Here is a 27190-nt window from a genome sequence, read left to right as displayed (position 1 = left end):
ACAACAATATTAGCGACTTCCACTGCCTAGTTCAAAGTTGTGTTTATAGGTGAACCACTAGCTCAAGCAGTTAAACCTATGATGAGTGGAGTGCGAAACCTTTTTTAGTAGAAGGGAGGCAGAACTTAATGAAGTGTTTCACACTCCACCCAGTTTGGGTCAAAATGAAATAGAAAAATTAAAAGACAATGCATTAGTCGTGGCCTCAATGGGAATTTTGGAAAGGTCAAACAGGTTTTAGGGTTGTAAATCTCACTGGTTTGTCAATCTGGATGTGCCATGCAATTGCAATAAAAGGAACAATACTTGATGTACACAATGGCCAGGTCAAGGAATCACATATATAAAACGAGAGAGTAATGAAACCCTTTGAGAGGTTTACTGTGGGAAGGGAAATAAGAGTCTGCAGACAGAAGTAGTGGGAATTCAGTAAGAATTTAATCCAGAAGAACGGCCCACAACTCAGGACACGCCCGGATGCTTCAAGTGACTCTGCAGACAACCACTGAAGTTTCAAGAACCTTGCAGCCCATTCTACAGAGTATGGAACCCAAACAAAGAAATACACTTCACAAGTAACCATGTATAAATGAAAACAAAATACAAATGCATAGAAAAGAAAACAATAATAAGCACTTACTACATTTACTTAGGATATATGATTGGAAAGAAACATTTCTGGTGGTATTTTCAACTCTATGGAAATCAAGATTAGCAAAATAAAGTGAACTGGCAGATACTCTTGAAGACTACCACATAATAGTGGTTAGATTAATGAGTAATGGCTGCTTGGGGAGATGCATTACAAAACTTGTAGAACTCAGCAAGAGAAATTGTCTACAGGGCTAAGAAACACCTAAGGTCATAAATTATACTCTGGCATGCTGACAATGTGTGCCATGTGACTCTGGAGGGGAGCTGTGCTTCATGGGGCACCACCGGGGAGCAAACTACAATTTCCATCTCCCCCTGTTAACATTTCTGGTCACCTGTTTCCACCTCCTAGGACCTCCCAGGACCTTTAAAAATGAGCTGCGCTCCTGGGACAGTGTAACTGACCTGGCCACGGAATCGCTGAGCATAAGGGAACTCAGGGGAGACCAGAGAATCTCTGACTATTGAGGGAAGCAGAGGGTAGAGGCTTGCTTCATTGGGTCCCCCCGGGGTGCAAACTACAACTCCCATCTCCCCCTGTCAGCACTTCCAGTCACCTGTTTCCGCCTCCTAGGACCTCCCAGGACATCCCACAACCTTTAAAAACGAGCCACGCTCCTGAGTTGTGGGACGCGCACAGGAAGGCGCCCAGGCCACACCTGTGCAAAGCCTGGGCCTAGGGCGGGCCTGTCAAGGCCCATCAGTGCCTGGAGGTGGATGGGCTGGGCCACCACCCTAAACTCTAACTGTCATGCTGCTTGTAGCCCACATCAAGATGCATAATAAAAATGTAACTTCTAACTCCGGACTAATCATATTCACCGTCAATTCAGTTTTTACCAAGGTGACCAAAGCGACCAGCGCTATTTCCAGGGAGATTGCTTTGACGGAGTGCAGACTTCCCCTGGGGAATGGAGCCCTTGGTTCTAATGACGAGATCAAAGATCTCCTTATCACTGAACCCATATCCGCTGAGCCCAATATATGTACTACTACCCATAGTGATTTACCACCAAATGTCACCGCTCCTGTCACTGATACTCTTCCCTCGCTTAGTAATTCCATTCTAGCTAAGCCCCATTCCCCACTGACAGTAAATGGCAAGAGGAAGAAAGGTCCCATAAATAGCCACCCTCCACCAGAGCAAAGAAATCCAGAAATCGTCACCTCACCAACCCAGAGATGAGCCAGGCCCTGAACAGTCACATACACTGGTCCCCCTAGAGGACTGTTGTGCAAGACTTTCTCTTTTAATTACTCCAATATTATCCCGCCTGGACATTATTGAACTCAAATTGGAGGAGTTAATAAGTATAAGTAGATCCTCAACACAGCAAGCCTCATCCAGTAATCAACCATCATACATTTCACACTCTACGAGTAATCCTGTCACTACCTGCACCCCCACCCTCAAACAGACTGTATCTTAGCACCACACACCCATGGGAGTGCCATGCATTCTGGGTTAGACTTAAGTGGGGGCACCCAGCTAATGCGGGGAAACATCAATATTACCACGCTCTAATGTCTCTTACACCCTTTCTCCCTATAGGTAAGAACAGACCAGCCATTTCTATCCCCACTGAGGGATTAGGAGATACCACTCAGAGTCACATCAATGATTCCTGTTCAGTACTCACAAAGAGTCATTCCAGACATCAAAATCTTGATTTCCTGCCAGCCACCAGCCACTTGTATTAGTTTTGCTAAATGTCTCAGTACTTTCTCCCCTACAAAGAGAATCCACCACCCAGCTCATGGCCAAAGCACGCTCCTGGTTAACCAGACATAGGAAGCCAGGGCCCCTAATACAACATCATCTGTTAATTGCGAGGAGAACTTCCTGTGTGGGCCCCTCTTTAAAATGTTATGAGGGTGATTGCGTTGTTTTAAATTTTGACAGCCCCCAATTGGTAAAAGATTCTTAATTCTAATCTAGCAACTAAAATGCATCCAGTATCCATAGGCTGTGGATCCTGCCGAGAGGTACCGACGGAGAGAGCGGGCCTCATTCTCCGAGCCGTTGCCGGGTGAGGTGAGGCTTGACTCCCACACATTGCTGGGGACTGCATCCTCTATCAGCATTTGGTTCAAGAGGATACGGTAGGATGGTCTAATTGACCACATTTACTGTTGACAGACTTATTTTGGTCTGACACCTCACTTTTTCTTTGCACTATCAATAGAGTGTATCTTTGCAGTAGCAATTTCTATACTAATGGCCCTGAAGAATGCCGGTGTAGTGTCACCTTATGGCAGAAACATGTTGGCCTTATCAACCACACAGCAAAGTAGACAGTGATTTTGTCACACTGTTTTGCACCCTTTTTTAATATGACGTCCAGGTGAATAATAATAAAGGGATCTTTCTTTTGCCTTGACCGTCATTTTTATGTCACTCACTTACTTTTCACTGCACTGTATTGTACCAGCACGGCCAGTGGCGTGGACACTTCTATCTTGTGAACCACAATAGTGTGATATCTAGCCAATTCATCTGGGCATGGATACACCAATTGGGTTCTAGATGTCCTACATGACGAGGCTCCGCCAAAAGGGTGGGCTGATAGGATCTCTATCGTATATCTAATGTCTTTCGACCACTTGGGTCTGGTTCAGTGCAGTACCAGTGCTTAGTTTTTTCACTGAAGACCTTGAGGACTTAGCTTCTTTTTTCAGACCTTCAAGTTCTTTTTGTTCTTTATAGTCAAAACAATAACACCAGACCGCCATTCACATGTGAACAGGACCCCGATGAATAATTTTATGCAATACCCTACTACTAACAGATTTGCCCCACTGCCAGGTCTGGATTCTTGTGACTGACATACGGCTGTTAGCCAGATGACTGCCCAAATACAGCATGAAGGGGGGAGGAAACCGCCGCATGCCTGATCTCGCTGGGGGTAATTGAACACCTGAGCTCTCCTGACCCTCCTGACTGAGACTTGTTAGTCTCTGCCCAACAGATTAGGTCAGATGTCGCTAGGGTTGCATGGAACTTAACGTACCACCTTGTGTCCTGGAATATAGATGGTTATAGAGGCAAACGTAACAATGAAAAATTGCTTTCTGCTCTGTCCAATTTCCAGATTCTTCTCTTCTAAAAAATCTGGGAGACCGACCAAATCCTCATCGATGGGTATAGGTCTTTCCAAATATTGGCCTCACCATCGACAGGGGGGAGGCCTAATGGGGAGTTATTAATGCTGACCTCTAATGTAGTTGAATTTAAAGTTCTGACCTTCATAAACACATCACCAAACGTTCATATTCTAGTCATCAAAGGGCCTGACATGCGGGATCTATTATTAGTAGATTATTATGGTAGCAACTTCACCGACCCAGCGGTTGTACCAAAGTCTCTGGATAACATGTTGGACGACCTAGTGGGGTCTCATTCTAAACACTTATATATACTCTGGATGAGAGACTTTAACTTAAAAACATGATCTTGAAACTCTGTGAAGTTATGTGGAATCATGGACCACAGGAATGCCTGTATCTCCCATTTTTACCATGATGCCCAGGGGAACTTCCTCAATACCATACTAATGGAATGGCAACTTGTGATTCATAACATTATAGATCCACATACAGGGTCAATTTCTCCCACTTTTCAAAGAGGTGAATACTTATCTACTTTAGATTATATTATCTCCTCTGAGTCCCTCAACTCAAACCTTTTAAAACTAAATACCAACTTTACTGAATTTAGCGACCATGCCACATTGTTCAGTGTGATATTATGGCAGGCGGTGAAACTGGATAATGGCCCTAAAATACCTAAACCAATACTAGGTAGAACTAATGGTTACACCCTGAAATAGGATACGGCTGATGTAGATACCCTATTTACGAGTTTTGGTAAACCAGGAGGGTATAAAAATTTGCCTGAACCCATCATCATATCAGACAAGTATAGTTGAGGCTTCTAACTCACTATTAATGTATCTCTGATCACAGTTAATAAGGCCACTGTCTGCAAGAGATCATACCTCATGCTGTGGTTTGGATAAGAACTGCTCTGTTGCTTCTTCAAATCTGCCCATGGTGCTTAAATCCCTACCTAGGAATTCTGAGCGGGTCCGCACACTGAGGAAATCTTATAAACTAGCCAGAGCACATAGATTGAGCCAGCTGAAATCAGAGGCATGGGACAACCTAAAGAAGGCCTCGCCCCTTCGTGATAGCACAGCTTTTTGGAAAGTTATTAACACTCCATTTCAGAAAGGTAATAGTGGCCCCTCTATAGAGTCCCATATTGATGAGGATTCCTGGGTAAAACACTTTCAGGATATTTTCCATGAAGTAGGGGAACCCACAGGCGTGAATGTTAGCTTTGATACTGTTTTCCCTACATGCCTTTCATTTGATCTCGCCCAAATCAACTCACCTTGACTCAATCTCCCTCTGGAAAAGCTCCAGGGCCTGACGGGGTACCCATGGATGTCTTTTTAGTCGACACCTCCTTTTGATACCCCCTTTTAGTCGTGGTTTTTAATGCCTTAGCCGAGACTGGTCCCCCTCCCTTCATGGAAAAAATCTGTAATTATTCCAATATCTAAGAAAATGGATGCTTCCATCCCTGCCAATTATCATCTCTCTGCTTTAAACTCGGCCAAATTAAAGGGCCGATTGTTTTAAACAAACTGGAAATATGGGCTGAGGAAAGGGACATCCTCACGGAAGTTCAATATGGGTTTAGACAGTGCAGGGGAACCTGAGATCAATGTCTCAATTTGACCCTTACAATTGGGTAATACATCAGAGCGAAAAATGCCCAATCTATCTGGCCTTCATGGATTTATCCAAGGCTTTCAACTGCATGGCCCATAGCAAACCATGGATCATGCTGAAGGAGATAAGAGTGGACTATGCTGTCACTAACTTCATCAGAGAGCTATATTTGGACTCTACCTCTATGGTACACTATGGTAAAAACGGTGAATGTACTAAACCTTGTGAAATTTAAAGTGGAGTCGATCAAGGTTGCGTTTTGGCACCCTTTCTGTTCGCCCTCTACACTGATCAATTAAACAAGGTTTTGACTGAGGTTGCTAAAGACACTCCGTTAGTCTCATCAACTGCCCGCCTCTTCTCCTCTATGCACACGATGCTGTTTTATTTGCCAGGACACATGGCACTCCAAAATCTTATTACCCAATACTCAGATTTTATGCACAACTTGGACCTGCACATAAATAAAACAAAATCCTATGTCATGCAATAGGTAGTGATAAAAGGAAGAGAATGAGACACACACTAGACGGGCAAACATTAGCGGAGGTTCCTCATTTGAACTAATATGGGGTGGTTTTTGACAATAACCAATCATGGAGGGAGATGTTGCAAAGACAAACCAACCTAATGATCCAAAGCATCGCTGCCCTTTATAGATTTTCCAAAACATTAGGCCACAAGCCGATATGTGAAATTCTCACAATTTACCTGTAAAAACACTTTCAATGGCCTTTTATGGGGGAGCAATTTGGGGTATCAGTGATGTAACCTGTCTTCAAGTGCAAGAAGACAAATTCATAGAAAGACTTTGTCGATCCCACAATCGAGTAACAACTTCATAGGCCACAAAGAAGCCAGCATGCCCTTTATTACAGACGCCAAAAGACTCTCTCTCTGGCTATCCGTATGGAAAAGGAGTACTGTGGGCCTAAATCAAAAAATCTTTAAAGACATTTTAATTTGGATCACCCCCACAAAATCCCCTGGCTATTATATGTCAGAGAAACTCTTACCTCTGTGTGTCTTGCCCTTCTGTATAATACTTCAACTCTCCGCAAACAATTCCCTAAATCGAGATTAAAGGCGATTTTTATAAATAAAGTCACTCATGATAGGTGGAATAGTCACAAAGGGAAACAAACTGTAAAGTTTTATGAATCAATACCACAGATATCAACTCACCTACATTCATACTTACGGTTTGTTGAGAATAATCAGCATCACTTCATTCTGACTAAATTCAGATTGAATCTTACGGCCACATGCATCATTGTTGCCATTTGCGATTTCTTAATTGCGAACATTAAGGAATCGCAATTAAGAAATCGCAAACGGCTATGCACCAAGAAATCGAATTTTTTTTGCGATTTCTTAAATTTCCTTAATTGCGATTCACAATTTGCGAATCGCAATTAAGGAATCCCTTCTCATTGATTCCTATGGGCCTAGAGGCCCATAGGAATCAATGGGAAGTCATTTTCAATTTGCGATTAGCAATTTGCGAATCGCAAATTGAAAATGCAATTTCAAGGGTGCAGGGGGGGGTCCTTTGGACCCCCCCCTGCACCCCTGAAATATGACTTTAAGTGCATTTTTCACACACACATGCCCCAAGGGCATGTGTGTGTGTAAAATGAAACTTTCAAAAATGCACTTTTGTGCATTTTTGAAAGTTTTCGCAAATTACCATGAAGGTCAACTTCATGGTAATTTACCTCTCCCTATTTGCAAATTCTCAAATTTAAAATGTTCATGCATTGCATTTAAGAAATCTCAAATTGCAATTTATTAAATGCAATAGCAATTTTAGAAATCTCAACGTGATTGGGATTTCTAAAATTGCGAAAAACATGATGCATCCCAATTTTGTCAATTGCATTCGCAAACGGCCGAAAATTGTGCCCGTTATTCCGTTAATGCTGGGCTACCCTAATAACCTTTTTTCCCTAAACAAATGACCGCCTTGTCCTTGTGACAACAAGACAGCTCAATCAACTTCCCACCTCATCCTTTTTTCCATTATACACGACTTAGAGGAAGGCTTTCATTGTTTCACTCTTGAGAAAGATTTCAATGAGGTCTGTAGCTTCTGCTCTCTTTTTATCTTACTCACTAGAAACCCCATTGGTCTGCTTTGCGCTAGCCTCCTTCCTACTGGCCGCTATGAGATCCCGTAAAGTTTTATGTACTACACGTTTCGCACTTTGAGATCAATTTTAACTGTTTTATTCTGTCTTTTTTCTAGTCCATGTATGTATTTGTGTATTTATCTCTTATGCACAGTGTTTAACCGTGGGCTTGGAACTGCTTTTAAATTTTGTATTTATTGTACGTCTAATTTTACTGCACCTTTTATGCTATTTTATGTGTTTACTTTTATGCATTTTCATGAAGTGCAAAGTAAAGTTGGTTGATGATGATGATGCACGATTGATTGTAGTGATGATCTAGGAAATGACCAAGAAATAAAAGCCAGGTGAAGTAATTACACATACATATAAAGCGACTTATATCTAACTAGGGGCTCGATTAGGATTGCGGTGAATCTGCATCCTCCGGGCCGGCGGAAGCCACCGCCGGCCGGGAGGATGCGGATTCACCGCTGCGGTGAATGAAAAGACCCCCGCCACATTAGGATGGCTGGGGGGGGGTCATCGGTGGACGCGAAGACCGTCCGCCGCTTTTCCGCCACGGAAAGGCATATGGTCCTTTCTTTGGGGGCCCATTGCGGGCCCCCAGGGTGAAGGGGGGTGCACATGGGGGGTACCTATGGTACCCCCCTGCATTTGCATGCACATTGCGGCAGGCACCGCGTGGTGCCTGCTGCTTTGCATGCAAATGCACAGCATGCATATTTAACTTTGCAGCGGGTGCTGCTTAAAGCAGCACCCGCCGCAATATTAAATATACGGGATGTGACCGCCAGAGTGGCGGTCACATCCTAATTCCACCGGAGGTACCGCCGCTGCCCCTGCGGACGGTCCCTCCACCTCGGGGGTGGCGGACGGACGCAGGTCTGTCCACCATCTTAATAGGCGCCTAGGTCTTTAGAGAGCCCCTAGTCCCCTCACATGAATCGCATTAACCAAATTGTGCTTTTAATAGTGGTGCCTATAGCTACCGGAAAATGCATCGTTCCATTTTACATTTATATAACTTGAAGTGTTTGCTAGAACTGTTTGCTACTTTTGTCTGTTGTCTTACTGATTATTGTTTCAGCTAATTGAATTGTGTGGCATGCAATATTGAAGCATCTTTGCTAGTCAATGTTTGTCATCATAATCAATAGTAATTTGATGTTTGCTGTGTACTTACAAGAAGAAAAGGGCCTTGTAATCCAATGTGCCACTGATCATGAAATTTTGCATTAAAGTATTTTCCACTTGAAATATGATAAGGCATGGCTCATTTATACTCTCTCCTTCATTATTATCATAATCATCGTCAGGCACTTATATAACATGTGTAGGTGCATCAACTATTGCAACAACTGCTAAAGAAAGTAGAACTCTAGCAATAATATCTCTAGAAACGCTAACATTTTCTCTCGAGCTGTCTTTCAGCAAAACAAAATACTCTTGCCACATAATCCTGCATGGAACTCTCAATTCATTGCACCTGCCTTACAAAATAGCAGTTGATATTGGAAAGTTTCATTTCTAGTTGTGTGACTGAGCACCAGTTACACCAGGTTTCTAGAAATTATCTAAATGTTGATGTTCCAAAATCTTGGTCACTTGTCTTTTATTTAGTTTGAGATATTTAGATCATATCGTGTATATGCTAAAACACTATAATAGTAGGGCTGGGTGGACTGTTTCATTTTATCTGTGGAATTGGCGGAATTTGGTGACTCCACGTTACTCTTATAATGGGTAGTTACAGCCAAATTCCACCAATTACTGTGTTCCAGAAATTGTTCCTGCAAGGCTCCAAAATGCAAGTGTGAGCGAGATTTGTTACTCCCAGCACCATTTCCTAATACGAGTTGCTGCAGGCGGTCGTGGTCAGAGGGATGTATCTGGAGTACATTTGCTGCAGCTCTAGTAGATGTTCTACTCAAGCGTCAGCAGAATCAACTTGAATGGCCACGAGTACTTGTGTTCCTTCTGATCCAGCAGATTTTTTTGTGCTGCTCTCACTACTGCCACTAAATTGCAGCACAAGCTAGGTGACGTGCATATTTTTAGCTCATTGGTGAAATCCCTCAGAATGTCACTGAGTTTTTATGTAACTTTGCGGCATGAAACTCTGCGAGTTCCATCCACACCTATTTCTTTTCGCTCTAGCAGAGTACAATAACAATTGAAAGTCGATATACTGGCAGTGTAACCAAATATGTTATTTCAAGATGTTCTAGAGAATCCTGAATGGCAACCCATTCATCATGAGATTATTAAGATATGAGTCTTACCTGCCCCGCCCAAGTCTTCTATTCACCTTAAACTATTCCGACACCATAGACCAGACCCACCATGCATGTGCAACACAGCAAGTACATGATCCTTTTACACTAATTAATTAATATGCATTGTATCTTCATCATTATGGTGCACAGCTCAACACTACTCCTGCTGAAGACCATACTACACCACCAACCACCAATACGTGATATTAAAATTATGCTGAGTTTTTCTCGAAGCTTTGTGACAAGCTGTAATAATAATAATAATAATAATAATAATAATCCACATTTGTAAAGCGCGAACAATCACCCGTAAAGGTCTCTAGGCGGTGAGGACGTCGGGAAGATTAAGCAAGCTATTGCCCAGAGTCACATGGTGCTGGGCTAACCTGCCGCTGGCACCAGGGATCGAACCGTGATCCCCAGATTCCAGCGTCAGTCGCCCTGGCCGCGACGCGACGCCACACCTCTTTCCTGTACAGCTGTCAGGGCCGGACTGGCTATAGCGGGCACCGGGTGTTTCCCCGGTGGGCCGCTAGGGTGGGGGCCGATTTTAGACCCCTGGGGGGCCTTTTTTGTTACCGGGGTCGGCAATATCTGCCCCCAGTAACAAAATCGTCCGAAGCCGGCCCTCGCACATTGCTTTGCTGCACTTCCCCTCACCCCAGGGGGGGCTGGCTGAGCAGTGTGCCAGGGCCGGTATCTGTTCCCAGTCCGGCCCTGACAGCTGTACAGTTACAATTAAAAACTTTCTTATTACTTGAACAACTGCATAATTGAAAATTCACTGCAAAACCCACCTACTCTGAAACTTTTACAACTTTCATATTGTTGCTTCATTCCTTGTCGAACTTGTCATATAGACAGAAATCTCTTCAATTGCAGCTGTGGGGTTTGTTATGTCAGGATAAGTAAGAACTTAGTCTATATTGTTTCCAGAACAAGGATTGTTAATTTTGCAATTGTGTTCCCATTTTTTGCAGTGTAGTCTTATCAGCTACATCTTCGTATACTTTGTTGCTGGTTAATATGCCAGGGCCAATAACAGGGAATATATCTGCAGCTTAAATATTGAGTTTATAAGTGATGGCGCCTCTTCATTATATTTGAAACCATGTTTGCTTAGACTGCAGTGCTTAACCAAATTATTTGTAGTATTGTACAGTCCCAGAGTGGATAACTTATTGATGGGAGGTCAAATAGAGAAAAGGTCGGTGCATGAGCTCTTACCTTCATTTATAACAAATATTTACCAGGGGAATTGTCTGAACCATTTGCCTAAACAATTATATTCCAGCCTCAATACCCATTTCAATGCTAAAATGAAATAGTAAGCAAATAATAAATAGACATACAGCCAAATGGGAAAACGGATCGAACCTAGATTAAAGATGCATATTTCATTAAAGCGATTCCTTCAGCAAATTGAACAGAGACTAGGAAAGCCTGGAACAGGATTGGAAAAGCTATTGCAACTATCTGCAAGGCCTGCTGAAGTTTTGGAGAAATGTATACCTTTTTGGCACAGAGTAGTATTCGTTTATTTTTAGAACAGTAAGTTTACTTGCTTATATATCATCGTTGGAAGGGATTCTTATTAAGAGCGCTCGGGCCTCAAACAGAGCAAAATATTCTGTTAAGGGTCTAGCAAAGGCATTTGCCTGGTTCCTCCAACTCCTAAAAACCTTCCTGTCTGGGAGTGTAGGAATCAGATGGTAGAGTCCTTTTTTCGACCCTCATAATGAGTACCTTGAAAATCCCAAATTAAGCAAAAAGAAAGGAATTTCCACCTGAACCATAATTCCAAGATCTATGGTAGTAACAGGAGCGGCCGGTGCAGTTAAGCGCAGTGGGGAGGTTGGGCGGCGGTTATAAGTCGACAGATGGCGGAATAGGGTAAATTTAATACATAAATAAATAAATCCTATTCCGTAGGCTGTCGACGTCCCTCCCCGCCCCTTCCCACCCCACTGCGCTTACCTGCTCTGTCCACTGCTGGGTATTAAACACCTTCAGCGCTTTTCTACGGCACATTTCACCTAGTAAAATATATCAGTGGAAAACATCCAAGAATGTGGAAAATGCATGCGTGCAGAAACGAGGACGGAAATGCCAGTTTAACTCTGAGGCAAGCTCAGTGATACTACTCGCAGAAAATCCTACATAATGTGACACCTACATTTCAAGATGTAGTATTACTGAATTGAGTTCCTCAAAACTTATAATGCTAACCAGAGAGCATTGGCCATTTCAAAAAGAAGCCATAGTGCTGAAGCACAATGAATGATAGATTAACAGTCATGCAGCAGAGATATCAATCAATGGCAAATACTTGAGAAAACACCATTGTGTATTAATACCAGGTAACAAAAACTTTGAAAAAAGCGGTTTAGGAAAAATGAACAATCTTTTTTTTTTTTTTTTTACTACACAAGTTCTTGAAGCTGTTATTACGCACCATTCGCAAAAATATGTGTGAGGGTGTTTGTATAGACGAAAAAGTTGTCATGGCATTGATCCTCATCTCCAGTCTTACTCTGGTAATTCCGTCATTATTGAGGCAATTATGTACCAAAAAGAAGAAGACGTTAATCAATGTAAGGACCTCCAATGCTTATTTCACTTAACCTTTGGTTAAGTTTCCTTGGTAATTTATTTAGAATGTGTGCTTACAAATAAAGAATAATTTTGAAGAATTCCACACTCTTCTGTTTCCCTTCAAAAATATTGAAAAACGCTCAGTCAAGAAACTTTAAACCATGTATCATCTGTAAGCACTTATTTTGACCTAATGTCTACCTCCCACATTCCTTATTCATTTTTCTTAATCAATGTTTCTGCTAGTGATGCAAACACATTTACTAACTGCAAGGGGATGCTGCAAACATCCCTGGCCAGATGTCATTCAGTTGCTCTGCACCAAACACCACTTGAGAACAAGTTTAAATGTGTAAAGATGAAACCTATGTTCTTTCTGAGCAGTTATCGTCTATAACTGAGGATCCTTTTCTTAGTAGGCAGAACATCTTAATTTTTTTATTCAACTAAGATATTTAATAATAATAACAATAACTCGTATTTTACATGGTGTGTTGTACCACACAGGTACAAATACTAAACAACATAATTAATAGTTGTCACATTGAACCCACATTGGCAGGATGGAAGGCCAAATCGGCCTTGCTGGGATATTACTTTGTGTCCTGTGTAGAGGTAGATAGTCTAAGGTGTGTGGTAGGGGCATGATCAAGGAAATACAAGTCAAATTAAGGGAATACCCACACAATTGTAAAATGCTTTTCTATACTGATATACACTTTTAAAAATACACAAGAAAGTTCGAAGTATACGCATCGCAGAAAGCTTGAGCAGGGACACTATAAAACTCAATGAAATTGGAGAGGATAGTATAAATGGTTTCCATGAATAAAAAACAGAGGGGCATATCATTAAGAACAGGAGATACAATTATCGCCGCTTTATCAGCAGAAAACTGCAGATAAAGCGGCGATAATGAGCTTGATAATATGCTCTATGGAATTTTCAGTCGAAGCCCATGTTAGATGTATTCACATTTAACATGGGCTTCGATTGGAATTCCATAGAGCATATTATCAAGCCCATTATCGCCGCTTTATCGGCAGTTTTCTGCTGATAAAGCGGCGATAATTTTTTCTTCTGTTCTTGATAATATGCCCAAGAATTTGTAAAACGGTGAATTTTCACTATGTACCTAAGAATAGGCAATTGTAATTATCAGTGTTGGTAACCTGTACATGGGAATCCAGGTTCAAGGAAAATACATTTTTGAAAGTCACAACTTTCCCTCATGCAGGTGGGCAGGTTTTGCTAGTCACATAGGCAATTGTATACGTTAGATATATTCCACAGTGGTGGCTCGCAAAGGTAACACTGGGGCGGGGAGGCGGGGCAGGGGCAGGGCTGGTTGTGGGGGTAGTGGAGTCCCACATATGATGGCACAGATGAATGTAAATAAATAAATAAATGCCTGCCATCGTATGTCAGACTCCACAACCCCCCACCCAGCCCTGCCCCGCACCACAGCGTTACCTTTGTGAGCCGCCACTGGCCACAAAGATAAATATTTTTAATGCTTTTCTTAAATTGGGATTACCATGCACAGCATAGCCCCTGGCCCATGAACCACTCTAACTCATGATTCTGAAAACCCCATCATCTCAGACATTTAAGGCAAAGAGGCTAAATTGACCACTATCTCATTTGAAACATATACAATGGCCAAATTTTGCAGAAGAGGGTTATATTTTTTATTTAAAGGGTCTACAGACAACCAGTAACCGTTTCTCATGACTGAAAAACGAATAAAAATTCCAGGTCCCTGCTAACAAGATCAATTAAATTATTTGACTAAGGCGTGTAATTGGAATTTTGAGTGTGGAATTTTCACCAGCTAGCTTAAGGATGTGCACCGTTTCCCTACTGTAGTGGAAAGTTTGCCAGATTTCAAATTTGCTGCAATGGAAGTGGTGGTTTCTTCATCAAAGTTGCTTCCTCTATTGTGGGAACAGCTACTTTAAAGAGTGAAGTCTTTGGCAGATCATGTGGTGTGAACCATGATGGATAGTAAAATATCTACCATCTAATGTGTACTCTTTATATGTAGCAGCAACTTTGGGGGTCATAGTAAGCATCTATATCTATCTGAAAAACTAGAGGGTGAAATAAAGAAGTGCTTACTCATTTTCGGTTCCATAGGAAATTTTGCTCATTCCTTCAGCCCAAACAACTGAACGGATTTACACCAAACTTGGCCTTCATGTACAACTTTACTTTGAAAGAGTGCTTTTGTTAGTTTGGTGTTATAAGCATTTTAAATAGTTGCCAAGGGGAATTTAAGGTCTTAACACTTTCTTATCTCTATGATATTGCCATTTTAAATATTGTGTCATTGACTTATGTCAATCACAGTTTGAATGTTTGGATAAATGTGATTGGCTGAAGAAGATCTCTGAAAATGTTTGTTAAGCCATCTTAAAAGTTTGCAATGTTCACTCTTTGGATGAATAATTGCACAGTCATAGGGCCACTTTCAGAAGTGTCCACTCACAGTGTAGAGCGGGGCAAAATCAAGAAGCATAGAAAACATGAGTACTACACCAGGAAAAATTGCAGAAAAAGTGCAAATCAGAAGGAGATCTCAAACATGTGAGTGGCCTTTTTGGATAAAATAATTCTGCTATTTTTGTAAAATATGGTGAGCCACTTATGACTCAAAAGTTTTTCAAAGTGTTTTGAAAAAGATTTATACCATCAAAGGAAGATGGTTCTATTGCATAATATCAACACAGAACAATATTGAATTACACAAATAGCGCCAAAAAAATATCAATCCCAAAAATATCGTCCTCATCATCATTCTATACTTAAATAGAAAAATACAAATATCTACCACAAAAATATCACTGTAAAAATTATTTAAAATGCCCTAATATCTACAACAATAATAAAAAAATACATACTATCACAATCATCATAAACCTACAGAATACAAACCAAATATCGAAAACACAGTATTGAGTACCAAAATATAACTTCAAATAAATAAAAAAATCTTTAACTGCATTTAAATTCCATTAAACTACTCTTTTAAAACAATATGAACTAATTATATTACAAAACTGTTACAATACATGTATTTAATATATAACACAAAATAAAATAAATTAATTTGGTGTTACATTTATCAAACAAATATGAAAGTAAATAATACTTTCATATTCCTTTGATAAATTTAAAATATAAAGTATAGAATTATAATAAATATTACTTTCATCTTCGTTTGATATATTTAAAATACAGAATTCATTTTATTTTGTGTTTATATATTAAATACATGAATTGGAAGGTTACATAATCAGTCTGGAAGGTCCGGCGGATGGTCTGGACATAGGTCGGGCGGACAGTCTAGCCATAGGTCAGGCCATGTGCCCAACCGCACCATGAGCCATTTAAGGCCATGCGTTGAGGAGGGGTAGGGCACTCGCAGGGGGTTGGGCACCAGAAAGTGGTTGGGTGCCCGCCTCCATGCAGAGCACATTAATCAACTTTGTGTTAAAATAGACATAGAAATTAGTTGCAAAAACTAAAGGTTAAAGTGACATTATAGTTAGGAATTGTAAAAATATGTTACTTTATATTTTTTTTAAAAACGTAGAAATTCACTGGAAAAAACAAATGTAAAAGTGCCGGGCCCATAGTCACTAATGCTGCTGCAATAAATAATTTTCTGTTCAAGTGAAATGTGGCCCACTTACTCATGCTATTTGGATCAACTGTACTAATAAATGCATATTTACAAGTGTATTACTACAGTGCAAAGGTCAATTTCGAGTTAATTTCCACAGTGCAGCAAAATTGCCATGCCAAAATGCATTGTACTTCCTCAAAGCTTGCATGCATTAATTACTTCACAGAGGGAAACAACACTCCTGATAGGCAGGCATCTTTCAGTGCGATTATACCTGGCTTCACAAATGTAAAGCCCTTTGTTAAAACAAATACCATATATGCAGATGTGCAGAGTGTAATTTGCGAATTATGGCCATCGTTGAGTGTGGGGAGGGGGATCGCGACTCACTCAAGGCTTCTTTTCTCGTGAACCGTGACTCCTCCCCGCACTCAACAATGATAAAAACATATTACAGTTTCTCTCTGTAAAAAAATATATATGTTGTTCCACCCTTATTCTTCTTGCAAGCGTAACACATGTGTAGTTTGATCGTTGAGCAAAAACCCCCATGCATGCAGTATATGCTGTTACCTATATTTGGCAGGTGGTTATTTTGTCCCAATGTTTGTCCAAAGGCAGCATGTGTGAGCCAAAGGCCAGCACTTTCTGAGTGATCATCACAGCGAAAATATAAAAGGGAAGGAGAAAATCTATATAAACGAGGATAATCTTAGCCTGGAAAGCACAAGGGAATTGCCTTAACTGCAACAACCGATGAAAGTGGAGAAACTGAATGTGAAAGCAATGTAGCCAGCGGTGCCAGCAATAATATCATTTGACTCAAGCCTGGCAATTTAGTGCAGTGGCAGCCCCCCTCCTCCCAACCCTGCTGCCTCTGTAAGCCTTACTGTACAATATTATATTCTACAGCTTTACTGTAGCTACACAAAGTGCGAATATGTGTATCGCCTCTCATTTTCTTTAGTTACTGCTATGGTTATGAGCCTGGGGTAATGCATTTTCCCCAATGGTCCTCAAGCAACGACCCCTGTCTCTTGCAAAGCCCAGAGTGTAAATGAGATGTGACATCGCCGCGGTACAGCAGTGTTTAAATTGAAATATCATCGAAGGGCCAACACATTTCAGACCTTTGATGTAACAATGCAATGTTCCATTGGGGTTAGAGCTGAAATGTGCACTGTTTAGTGCTGTCGGGTGAAGGGGATATTAGAAAATTTGTAGGAAAGAAGACAGATAGGAGATTGGGAGGAAGTGAGAGTAGACAGGGAAGAGATTACCTACTCTTTTCATATCTATGTGTTCTTTCGATTTCCAGACAGAACAGAACTGAAACTGCTAAGTATCTTTTGTTTTATTCGCTAAAATAAATTTAGACAGCAATGCACAGAACATAGAGTCGTGAAATTACGAGAAATTCGACAATACACGAATACAATTGAATAAAGATAAGCAGCTAAGGTATCTTCTCTATGCTATAATATGTGGACAGAAAGTTCAGCCTGTGCAAGATGTAAAAGTTCTATGTTGCGATAGTTTTCTTTTCACAAACAATTAGAATATTGTAGTTTCTTAATTTATTAACATACATATGTGTTGCTTCTTCTTTTAAATGCAGTCTATCGCCTATAATCATCACAGACGTCACAACATTAGGAACAATATTTACTTTTCAACTGACAACACAGGAAGCTTATTTTTCCTCGTTTTCATTAGCTAATAGGCAGCGGCATTCACCAAAGGCCTTATTCTGTGAAATGCTAATTTTAAAATAACTTCATTAGTTTAACGCGATTCTGATTTTGTTAAATACAGGAATTTGTAACCATGCAGTTTATTGAGATTAACAATAATTTTAAAATGAAAATATAAATAGGTGTAATCATAATAGCAGAATCAATAATCATCCATTAACAACGATGATACAAACAAATAGAAACATATTATTACAGCTGCTAACAGCAATAATAATAACAGTAGTTGTAGTAGTAGGAATAATAATAAAAATAACAACAACAATGCCAATAACAACAACAATATTAACAACAACAACAATAATAATAATAATAATAATAATAATAATAATAATAATAATAATAATAATAATAATAATGATAATAATAATAATAATAATACCATTGCATGACTAATAATGTTACTCACATTGGAAGTCATAAATATGTTTCCAATAACAACAATAATAATGACGATAGTAATTATATGAATTTAAAATACAGTATGATCTATTACTGTTGCAGACTGAAGGTCTCATTGTTAAGCAAGTCACTGAATGTCAGGAAGAGGTAATGGCTGGAAGAGGTGAAAGCAATTATGCGCTGAGCAATTTGAGGAGATTTGCTTTCCATGCTTGGATTTTTGTTTAATTTGCTAATTTTCTTGAAATAGGTAGAGCGCCATGATATTTCATGGCATTTCAGGAAAATTCAGGCAAGAATAACCTCCTGAAGCAATCTCAGTCTGTGACGGAAATATCACATTTGGGTTTGAGATTATGTAGGAAATGACCATCCCTTGCCCCCTGATGTTTACCCTGCCTGTTTAGTTGACTGGAGAACTCTGTGCACTTTACCCCTGCTAGCAAGTAGTACTGTTCCAGGGCTCCTCTTAAAATATGGTCGAATTGGTATGCTCTGTATTTGCATATTTTACTTATCTATACGTCTCTAGTATTTGGTACCATGTGTGCCTAAGGCCTGTACCTTAAATGCCACTATTGGATTGCAGCACTTATTATTCCATCCACTTCAGTGACAGTGTAAACATGGCTTCAGGCCTACCATTTTACCATTGTTGCCTGAATGTAGTAGTGTAAAAAAAAGCAATTCAACCTGTCAAAATAAACCCTTTTGACAGGTCAAAAAATGTTTTTTCCTTAATAATAAGTCACCTCTATGTATGCCTCAAAACTCATAAGTCAGGGTACATAGTATTTAAAAAGTAGGACTTATAGAAATGTCATGTTAACATGTCCTTATAGTGACAAGCCCCCCCAAAGATATTTTCACTGTGAGAGGGCTGGCTGGCCCATTTAGAAATGCGCAGAAACTCGAACCAAGATTATATCTTCATTTTTATTATTTAATAAAACCCAATTCAATTGCAAAGTCAGATTTTAAATACACATTAATGAAAGGGTACCTTTAGATAGTTACTTTTCCATCTGCAGCCTTCTGAATGCTCAAGCTCTGATGAGTTGTGAAACAGCTCTCAGACCAGAGACAAAGGCCTTGGTGTGGGGAGGTGTTTTTAATTGGCAGGATGACCATCTGGGCTGTGCCCAAGACCTTATTTGACTTCAAATACTTCAAATAGGCCTAATCTGTGACAGGCAGATGTCAGATGACACCTGGACATGCACCACCAGTCACAGTGGGAGTGTACTTTACCCAATCACGGGTTTACGAATTCCCCAAGGAGAGGCTGTTCATTTACATGGCTACACCCCTGGGGTGGGCACACATGCTCTTCACAAGGGGTGAAGGGTTTCCCCATCTTGGATTTAGTAATAGAGGGGCACCATAGGATTGTTTGCAATAGGGCACACAGAAAATGCTGTCAAAGTGTTCAAGGGTAATCCATGGGAACTTTTACTACTGGTTGGGGGATGCAGGAATCACCCCCACCCACATGCTGGTGCCAGTCATAAATGTGGCATCCAGAGTACACTCTTCAGAATACTGTCAGGATCTGAGGAAGAACATAAGAAGGCTAGACCAGCTTCTGTGACCCGAGAAGAGCCCTGAAGGACTAGACCTGCTCTATCTTGTATCCAGGACAAAGAAGTGAATCAAAGGGCCATGAGGCTAACCTCCTGTTCAAGATACAGGGACACAAGCTTCAATATACCTTTTCTGCAACTGCCCAGCTGACCAGTTACAGCTGGACCTGCTGTGATCCCTACGGTAGCCTCTGCTTTAGTGAGGCTTGACCCCCAAGTGCTGTTTCTTTGGTCCTGGAACTCATGGCTGTTTCTGGGTGAACTTCTCACACCACTCCTAAAATCCTAGGGCTTAAAAAAGTTATCGGTCCAAATTCCTCCAGTGAACCCGCACAAACAAGCCAAGCTGATCTGACCAAGGTGAGTTGCAAATGAGCTGGAGATTTAGGTTTCTCCCTCTCAAAGCTTTTCTGCAGCAGCAAATCTGATTCAAGCTGTCGTGGATATCTGCTATCTTGCGGTGGAAGAAGGTGGCGAGGGAGTCACACAGGGCTTGCTACGGCAGGATGTCGTTGGTATTGGAGCTGGGGTTGGAGAATTCCATCATGATGTTGAAGAGCTCCTTGCTGTTGTGTGCGTTGTTGTCAAGGCGGTCTTTGAAGGAGGTCTTCTTGGCAGCCCTGATGAGGTGGTGGTGTTTGCAGACTGTGTCCTTGTGTGCTGCGTGGCTGTCCAGAGTTTGTTCACTGTGCCATTTCTTTGCTAGTTTCTGGCAGGCTTTCTGGGAATCTAGGAGTTCTGGGGTGAATCAGCTGGCCCTCTTGCTGGTGTCTCTGTGGGTGGGTTTCTTCAGAGGGACGAGGGTGTTGGTGCAGTCCTCGATCCAGCGTCTGAGGTTGTGGGCAGCGACGTTGGTGTTGGAGGGTTCGGTGGGTGGGCTGAGAGCAAAGTTTGCATGTAGTTGGTCTTCGGGGATTTTGCTCCAGAGGCGGCGGGGGATCTGTTGGGTGCATTGGTGTGTGATGTTTCTGGAAGGTGAAGTGGATGCAGCAGTGGTCGGTCCAGAGGAGTTTGGTGGTGTGGCTGACCGAGACGTGCGTGTTTGAGGAGAAGACGGGGTCGAGCGTGTGGCCAGTGGAGTGGGTGGGCGTTGTGACAAGTTGCTTCAGTCCGAGGTTGGCGAGGTTGTTGATCAGGGTGGTGGAGTTGCTGTCGCTGTTGTTCTCAAGATGAACGTTCAGGTCTCCTAGGAGGATGTAGTCAGTGGTGGTCAGGGCATGCGGCTGATGAAGTCGGCGATAGAGTCGCTGAACTTGGGGCGGGGTCCGTGGGGTCATTAGACGAGGGCGCCTCTGAGGGTGGAGTTGGGGTCAGTGTGGATCTGAAAATGCATGTGTTCGGTGGTGCAGAGCACTTTGTCGGTGCTAGTCGAGACCCTGATGCTGTTCTTGTGGACAATGGCGATTCCTCCTCCGACTCCATTGGTGCAGTCTCAGCGGGTGATCTTGTAGCCGTTTGGGATGGCTATGGCGATGTCGGATGCGGAGGAGTTGTTCAACCAGGTCTCTGTCAGGAAGGCGACATCCGGGAAAGGTGGTGTTGAGCAGGTCCCAGAGCCGACTGTGTGTTTGCGTGCGCAGCGGGTGTTCATTAGTATGCATCGGAGGTGATTTGGTCTTTCTTGGCGGGTGGTTCTTTGGCTCTGTGGCTGGTGTAGCTGCAGTTCCGGCAGGTGAAAGGACCCTGTTTGCATTTCGGGGCGGCCTTGAAGCAGTTGTGGGTCCATCCGGGGTTGAGAGCGTGCAGAGTACTGGCGTCATAGTGGCGGCGGTCGTCGTGGTGGGTGCGGGGGCCAGGTGGTGAGGGGCGACGAAGGAAACAGAAGGCAAAAGGGCACAACAATTGAGGGGGTAACAAGTGGCACAGAGGGCAGAAAGGTCACAAAAGGGCAAATAGGTCACAAGAATACAGGGGGAAACAAGCAGCAGAGATGGCAAAAAGGTCACAAGAAGGGCAAAAAGGTCACTAGAAATGGGGGGAAATGAGTGGCACAGAAGGCAGAAAGGTCCCAAGAAAGGCCAGAAAGGATTGGCACTCAAAAGTTTTTATGGTGAGTACACCTGGTAGGTTAAGATGCCAGGTTCAAAAAACCTATTGTCATCTTACAAAAAATGTATAGTTTGCTTAAAACCCACCCATTGGTTTCCATTGGTTGCCCTTATTTTCACTCTCATTTGCTTGCTTCCTATTCGATGGCTTGCCTTGCCAATTTTGTGTTGCCCCTCCCCTGGAACATCTCCTCTTTTCTTTCTTGTTTACTTCTACTGCTCACTTTTAGAGAACTACTTTTTTGTTGTTGCTTACGGACTCCACAAGAGTGCATGTGTTTTCCAGCCATTTCCCTAGTGTGCCTCTCTCCCTCCAAACTTTGTGTAGCTTTCTCTCATCCATGTAATTCTCTTCCCCACACTCCATGTTGCTCTCTCTCGCCTCTGTGCTTCTTGACCCCATGCTTCATGTTGCTGTCATCATGGTAATTCTAACTTCACTCACTGCTGGTCTCTCCTTTATGTGCGCCTCCCTGCATTCCCTGTTGCTATTCTTCTTGTGTGCTTCCTCCATCCACATACTACCTTGACTCTCTTTCACCTGCTAATCTATGTTTTTATCTCAGCTTTATATTATGAGGGCCAGACTGGCAAGTTGCTTTCAGACATTTCACTTTATTAATAACAGTACTTTCGCACTACTTAATTGTCATATATTTTTATTTGTCAATCCATTTCGGATCGCTAAATAAAAAAATGGAACTCATGCATCATGACACATATGTCATAAATTATATGTTCACATCTGTCATGATGTATGCACATGCATACGTCCTGAGGCATACACGCACATATGTCAGAGAATACATTGAGAATCAGCAAGCTACTTGAGTGTCTCCCTCTTTTCATACTCACATCCACTAAACTCAAGACTTGACCCAAGTGTCGCCCTGAGTGCTCTGTGGCCATTGACATTTGGAGAAGTTATACTTGTGCCAGACCATGTTCTTTATACACAGTTTTGCATGGCACAGTCAACTTGAAGGGTAAACATTAGTGGTATAGGATGATGCCAGTCTTTTAATGGCTATCACTTGGTGAGGCAATGGTCCTGGTGCAAATGACTGCATCCAAAACCATTACAATGTTGACTGCCATTTACCAAGTATTGCAGCCTCTGATTTCTGAAAACCTTTTACTGTGTTCTCTTCTGTTTTTGAGTAGCCTGGTTATATTTCACCATTGGGCCCAGCACATTTAATTGCATGAAAACTATGACTATAGATATTGCCTATATTGCCTCTTGCTATAGTCATTTACCCAATGACAACATTCAGAGACTCTTGCCTAGTTTGAACCAAGGAGGGAAAGACATCAGATGTGATCTTGTGTATCCTGAAGGGATACTTAATATTCCTGTTGAAAGCACTAAAATGCAGATTGCCAGGACAACCTGGCTTTTCATGCCTATTTTGAATCATGCTGATTTCTGAACTGATTTGTTGCAGGGAGTCTGCTCAGGAGCAGAACTATACTTGGGACCATAGAACATCAGTAGATAGGAACTGAGTCACCACACCAACTCAGTACCATGAGTCCACATCTGACTAGTTACAGTGTCTCACTTGCCCGCCTACTCATAACCAGAGGAACAAGTGAATTGACACCCCAGAACACAACACTGCCGACCCTCTCAGGGATCCCGGTGACAGTACACTTCCTTCACTCACAAACTCATACTCATCCACAATAAGATATGAAAGAGACACGAAGGAAGTTTGAAATGTTTATTTAAACTATAATGCTCTAGAATGCAGTATACATGCCACCATCAGAAAACAACTGCCTGGCACAAATACCATCAGCATTGTCAATAAACCGTATATCATATTATAAGGCAGAATAGCCTAACACCCTCCCTTCTACATAAGCAAAACTGATTCTACAGCAAATATCTCTGCGTTTAGCAGAGGACCCCCTACCTTAGCATACAAAGATAAAAGTTCTACATCTCAAATACAGTCGGGAACTTCTCTCAGATAATCTCTCTCTCTCTCTCTCTCTCTCTCTCTCTGTTACAGTTCTGTGCTTACTGTAATACACAGAGAGAGCTACAGTTTGGGGAGGGAAAAGGGTCCCCTTAGTGTTGACTGTAGTGTTGACACTACAGTTAACACTGAGGGGAGTGCAAATTATGGACGGCATGCACCATGATGCAAAGGAGCAAGCTTTTCTGGGATATGATGTGGTGTCCAGCCACACCCGTTTCCCTGCCCACTGAGATAGGGAATGCAATTCCTAGCCCTGCAGAAGGAGAGGCTGCCCAAGAAGAAGTCCAACATGTTCTTGCTTGTCTACATCTGGCCTGAGAGGCCATAATGGCTGAGGATGAGTGACCACCATGCAGGTCTGCCATGCCGATGGAGTTCAATGGCTTTTGTTATTGAAGACATTGCCACTTCAACCCCTGCATCATTAAAGCCAGGGTTACAGGAGCTGATATGCAGAGGGGACACGTTTGCAGCACACAAGGTGAATCTTTACCGAGCATGTATAAGCAGACAAAGTTATGAATAGAATGGAGACTGATTGCCCACAGAAATCTGCCATATTAACTTAAGATTTTGGCCCTGGTGAACTCATGCTGGCAAAATCTATTCAAGTGATCTTCACATCTAACCAGTGGGATTATTCAAGAGTGAACAGAACCTGTGCCTCATTAATGCCTATAAACATTCTACATATCAGGAACTGCAGACATTAGCAAACTCCTATAGAAGGAAGAGGACACTGTAGGGGTGTAGGGCATCAATGAGGGTGAGGATCAAATACAAGGTTACAATCTTGTGCCTGTGACCTTCAGTGAATTGTGTAGTATTAAGGGGTGGGTGATAAATTACACTCCACCGCCAGAGTTGGCGGAGTTTTGGTAATATGGAGCTCCAGCCATAATCAACCAACTGCCCTGTGGCAGAGTTTTTTCTCATACACAGCTCACCAACGGAAAGTTGGTGTTTACGAGTGAGATTTGGCATACCCTAGCACGATTTTCGGTTGCTAGAAGGTCACCTGGTGAGATTTACGTAATGTGAGTGATCGCCGGAGGTTGCAACTATTTGCTGCCACTTGAGTAGACATTCTACTAGAGCAGTAAATCAAGTCAAGAAGAAGTGCTCACTGGAATATCGAGTGGTGCAGTTTGCACAGATTTTTCAGTGCTGAACAAGCTCCCAGTGCTAAACATCAGCATGAGCAGCTCAGTGTGCTTAATTCCACCTGCTCATGGGACTCTGCGGAATCTCACTGTGTTTTCATGTAACCCCACGGAATTCCACAGTGTGAAACTCCACGAGTACCTCCGACCTCTAGTAGTAGTGTAGTATTCTGCTTTGCTGTAAGATTAACATATTTTCTTTTTAACTAAAAGATAAGCACTGGAATGGACATTATGGGCCCCATTACGATGCCAGTCAGAGGCCTTGTGTCAGAAACGGGACCGCCCGACAATAAGTCAACAGTCCTGCTTCCTAAATCAGGATGTAAAGTGTATCTTTCCTAATGTGGCTTGTGCTGCAGCATGAGCCGTTATAGGAAATATGCACTTTTTAAACATCCATGTGCCGTGTGGTAGACACCATGTAAGTGCCTCCAGTCCTCATACTGGAGGTCGTGGGTGGCAGGGACCCTTTTTAAGGGCCACCACAGTCCCTTTCAGACAGCCTTTCTATGGATCGTAATCCCCACGGCAATGCCTGATTTTGGGGATTATGATTTGGCCCAATGGAAGCCTGTCACAGGTGGAGCAGATTCCCCCCACAGGCATCGGTCGGACCGCCTGTATCTTAATAAGGCGGACCGACCGATGCCTCAGATATCAGGTGGAACACCACGACAAACTGTCAGATGGCTTTCTGCCCGACATTGTTATGGGGTCCTCAATTATTGTATTTGTTGGCCGACTGTGGAATTCTGAAATCTTCCTCATCACAGTGCCTCCTTTCGAAGCCTTGAGTCCTTGCTACTCTGAGAGTCAAGTGCTAAAGAGGTGACCTTAGCCCAGATTGTAGAGTCATAGTGGAACACATCTTAGGACACCACTGGCAAATAGAACACCACAGTGATGCCTGGTAGCCCTGTCCGCCCTGTGGCCAGGGCCGGACTGGCCGTAGAGGGCACCAGGCGTTTCCCGGGTGGGCCGCTAGTGTGGGGCAGTTTTTGGGCCGCTGAGGGTCCATTTTGTTACTGGGGGCCAGCAATATGGCCCCCTGTAACAAAATCGTCTATTGCAAGCAGCTCAGCATCCCCCACCTTCCTCCACAGGGAAGCTGGCCAAGGAGTTGGCCATGTCCGGTGCCGGTTCCCAGTCCGGCCCTACCTGTGGCTTCCCAAGCACGGTTGTTTAATTAAAAATCTAATTTTGAACAATTTTCTCCTCATGGCATGTAGCAAATTACACAGAACAACGTGTCCTTTTGCCTGCTTTTTGATCTAACACATTGCAGAATGTACTTCCGTAAATAATGATTATTATAATCTGATGAAGACATTCAGATAAGAAAATAGTGTGTCATGACTTTTAATGCATTTTTGTAAAGCATTTAATATATTGCACTGCCAGGCCCTAGGATATGGAAGCACTTCCCAATGCAAGATTCTATACTGTCACAGAAAGAAGAAAAAAGGATCTCGAGATGTGATGCAAAAGTGTAGCGTTAGTGAAGTAAAAATCATAGTTGCATTTGTAAAATGCACAGGGGAGAGTGGAAGCTAATACAGACCACTAATGCAGTTTTAAAAGATGGGATATGTTTTCCAAAGGTAAGACATTTTTTTTGAAACACCTCTACAAGACTGGAAGAGCAGAGCACAATATCAAGTTCTGAAGAACAACACCAACCCTTTTTATCTACATATTAATATACAATAAATGAAGTGTACCTTAGCTCAAATGCACCCTAAACCGTGATCACCATATATCAGCTTGAACTTTTGCTTTCCTTGCCTTCTTTCTAAAATTGTGACCTTCTCAACCACTGCTTTTATGTTTTCCATGTCTGCTGTTTTGTGCAAATTCTGTTGATGTCAAAGGTGCAGTAGGTAAAAACAAATAAGGCTGCTTTAACAAAATATGTGCTGCAATTTTGAATCGATTGCTAGTTCCTTCATTGCAAAGAACACGGGGCCTTGTGTTATACCCTTTCTGTGTCAATGGGGAAATGCATTAATATACAACAATTCACGCCAACATTCTGAAAGTAGAAAGAGGACGATTTTGAAAATAAATCGGGGGTCTTTATTCTCTCCACTGATTTTTATTGAAGCACTGCATTATGCGGAGGGAGACTGCTAAAATTAAGTCATTTTTGGCTTTAAAAAATCAGGTGCCGCTGGCCTGAACTGGGTCTATAAGCACGTATGCATTAATGCCGTGG

Source organism: Lissotriton vulgaris, chromosome 4_1, assembly GCF_964263255.1.
Source record: "Lissotriton vulgaris chromosome 4_1, aLisVul1.2, whole genome shotgun sequence".
Classification (NCBI taxonomy): domain Eukaryota; kingdom Metazoa; phylum Chordata; class Amphibia; order Caudata; family Salamandridae; genus Lissotriton; species Lissotriton vulgaris.
Note: the sequence above shows the minus strand (reverse complement) of the source record.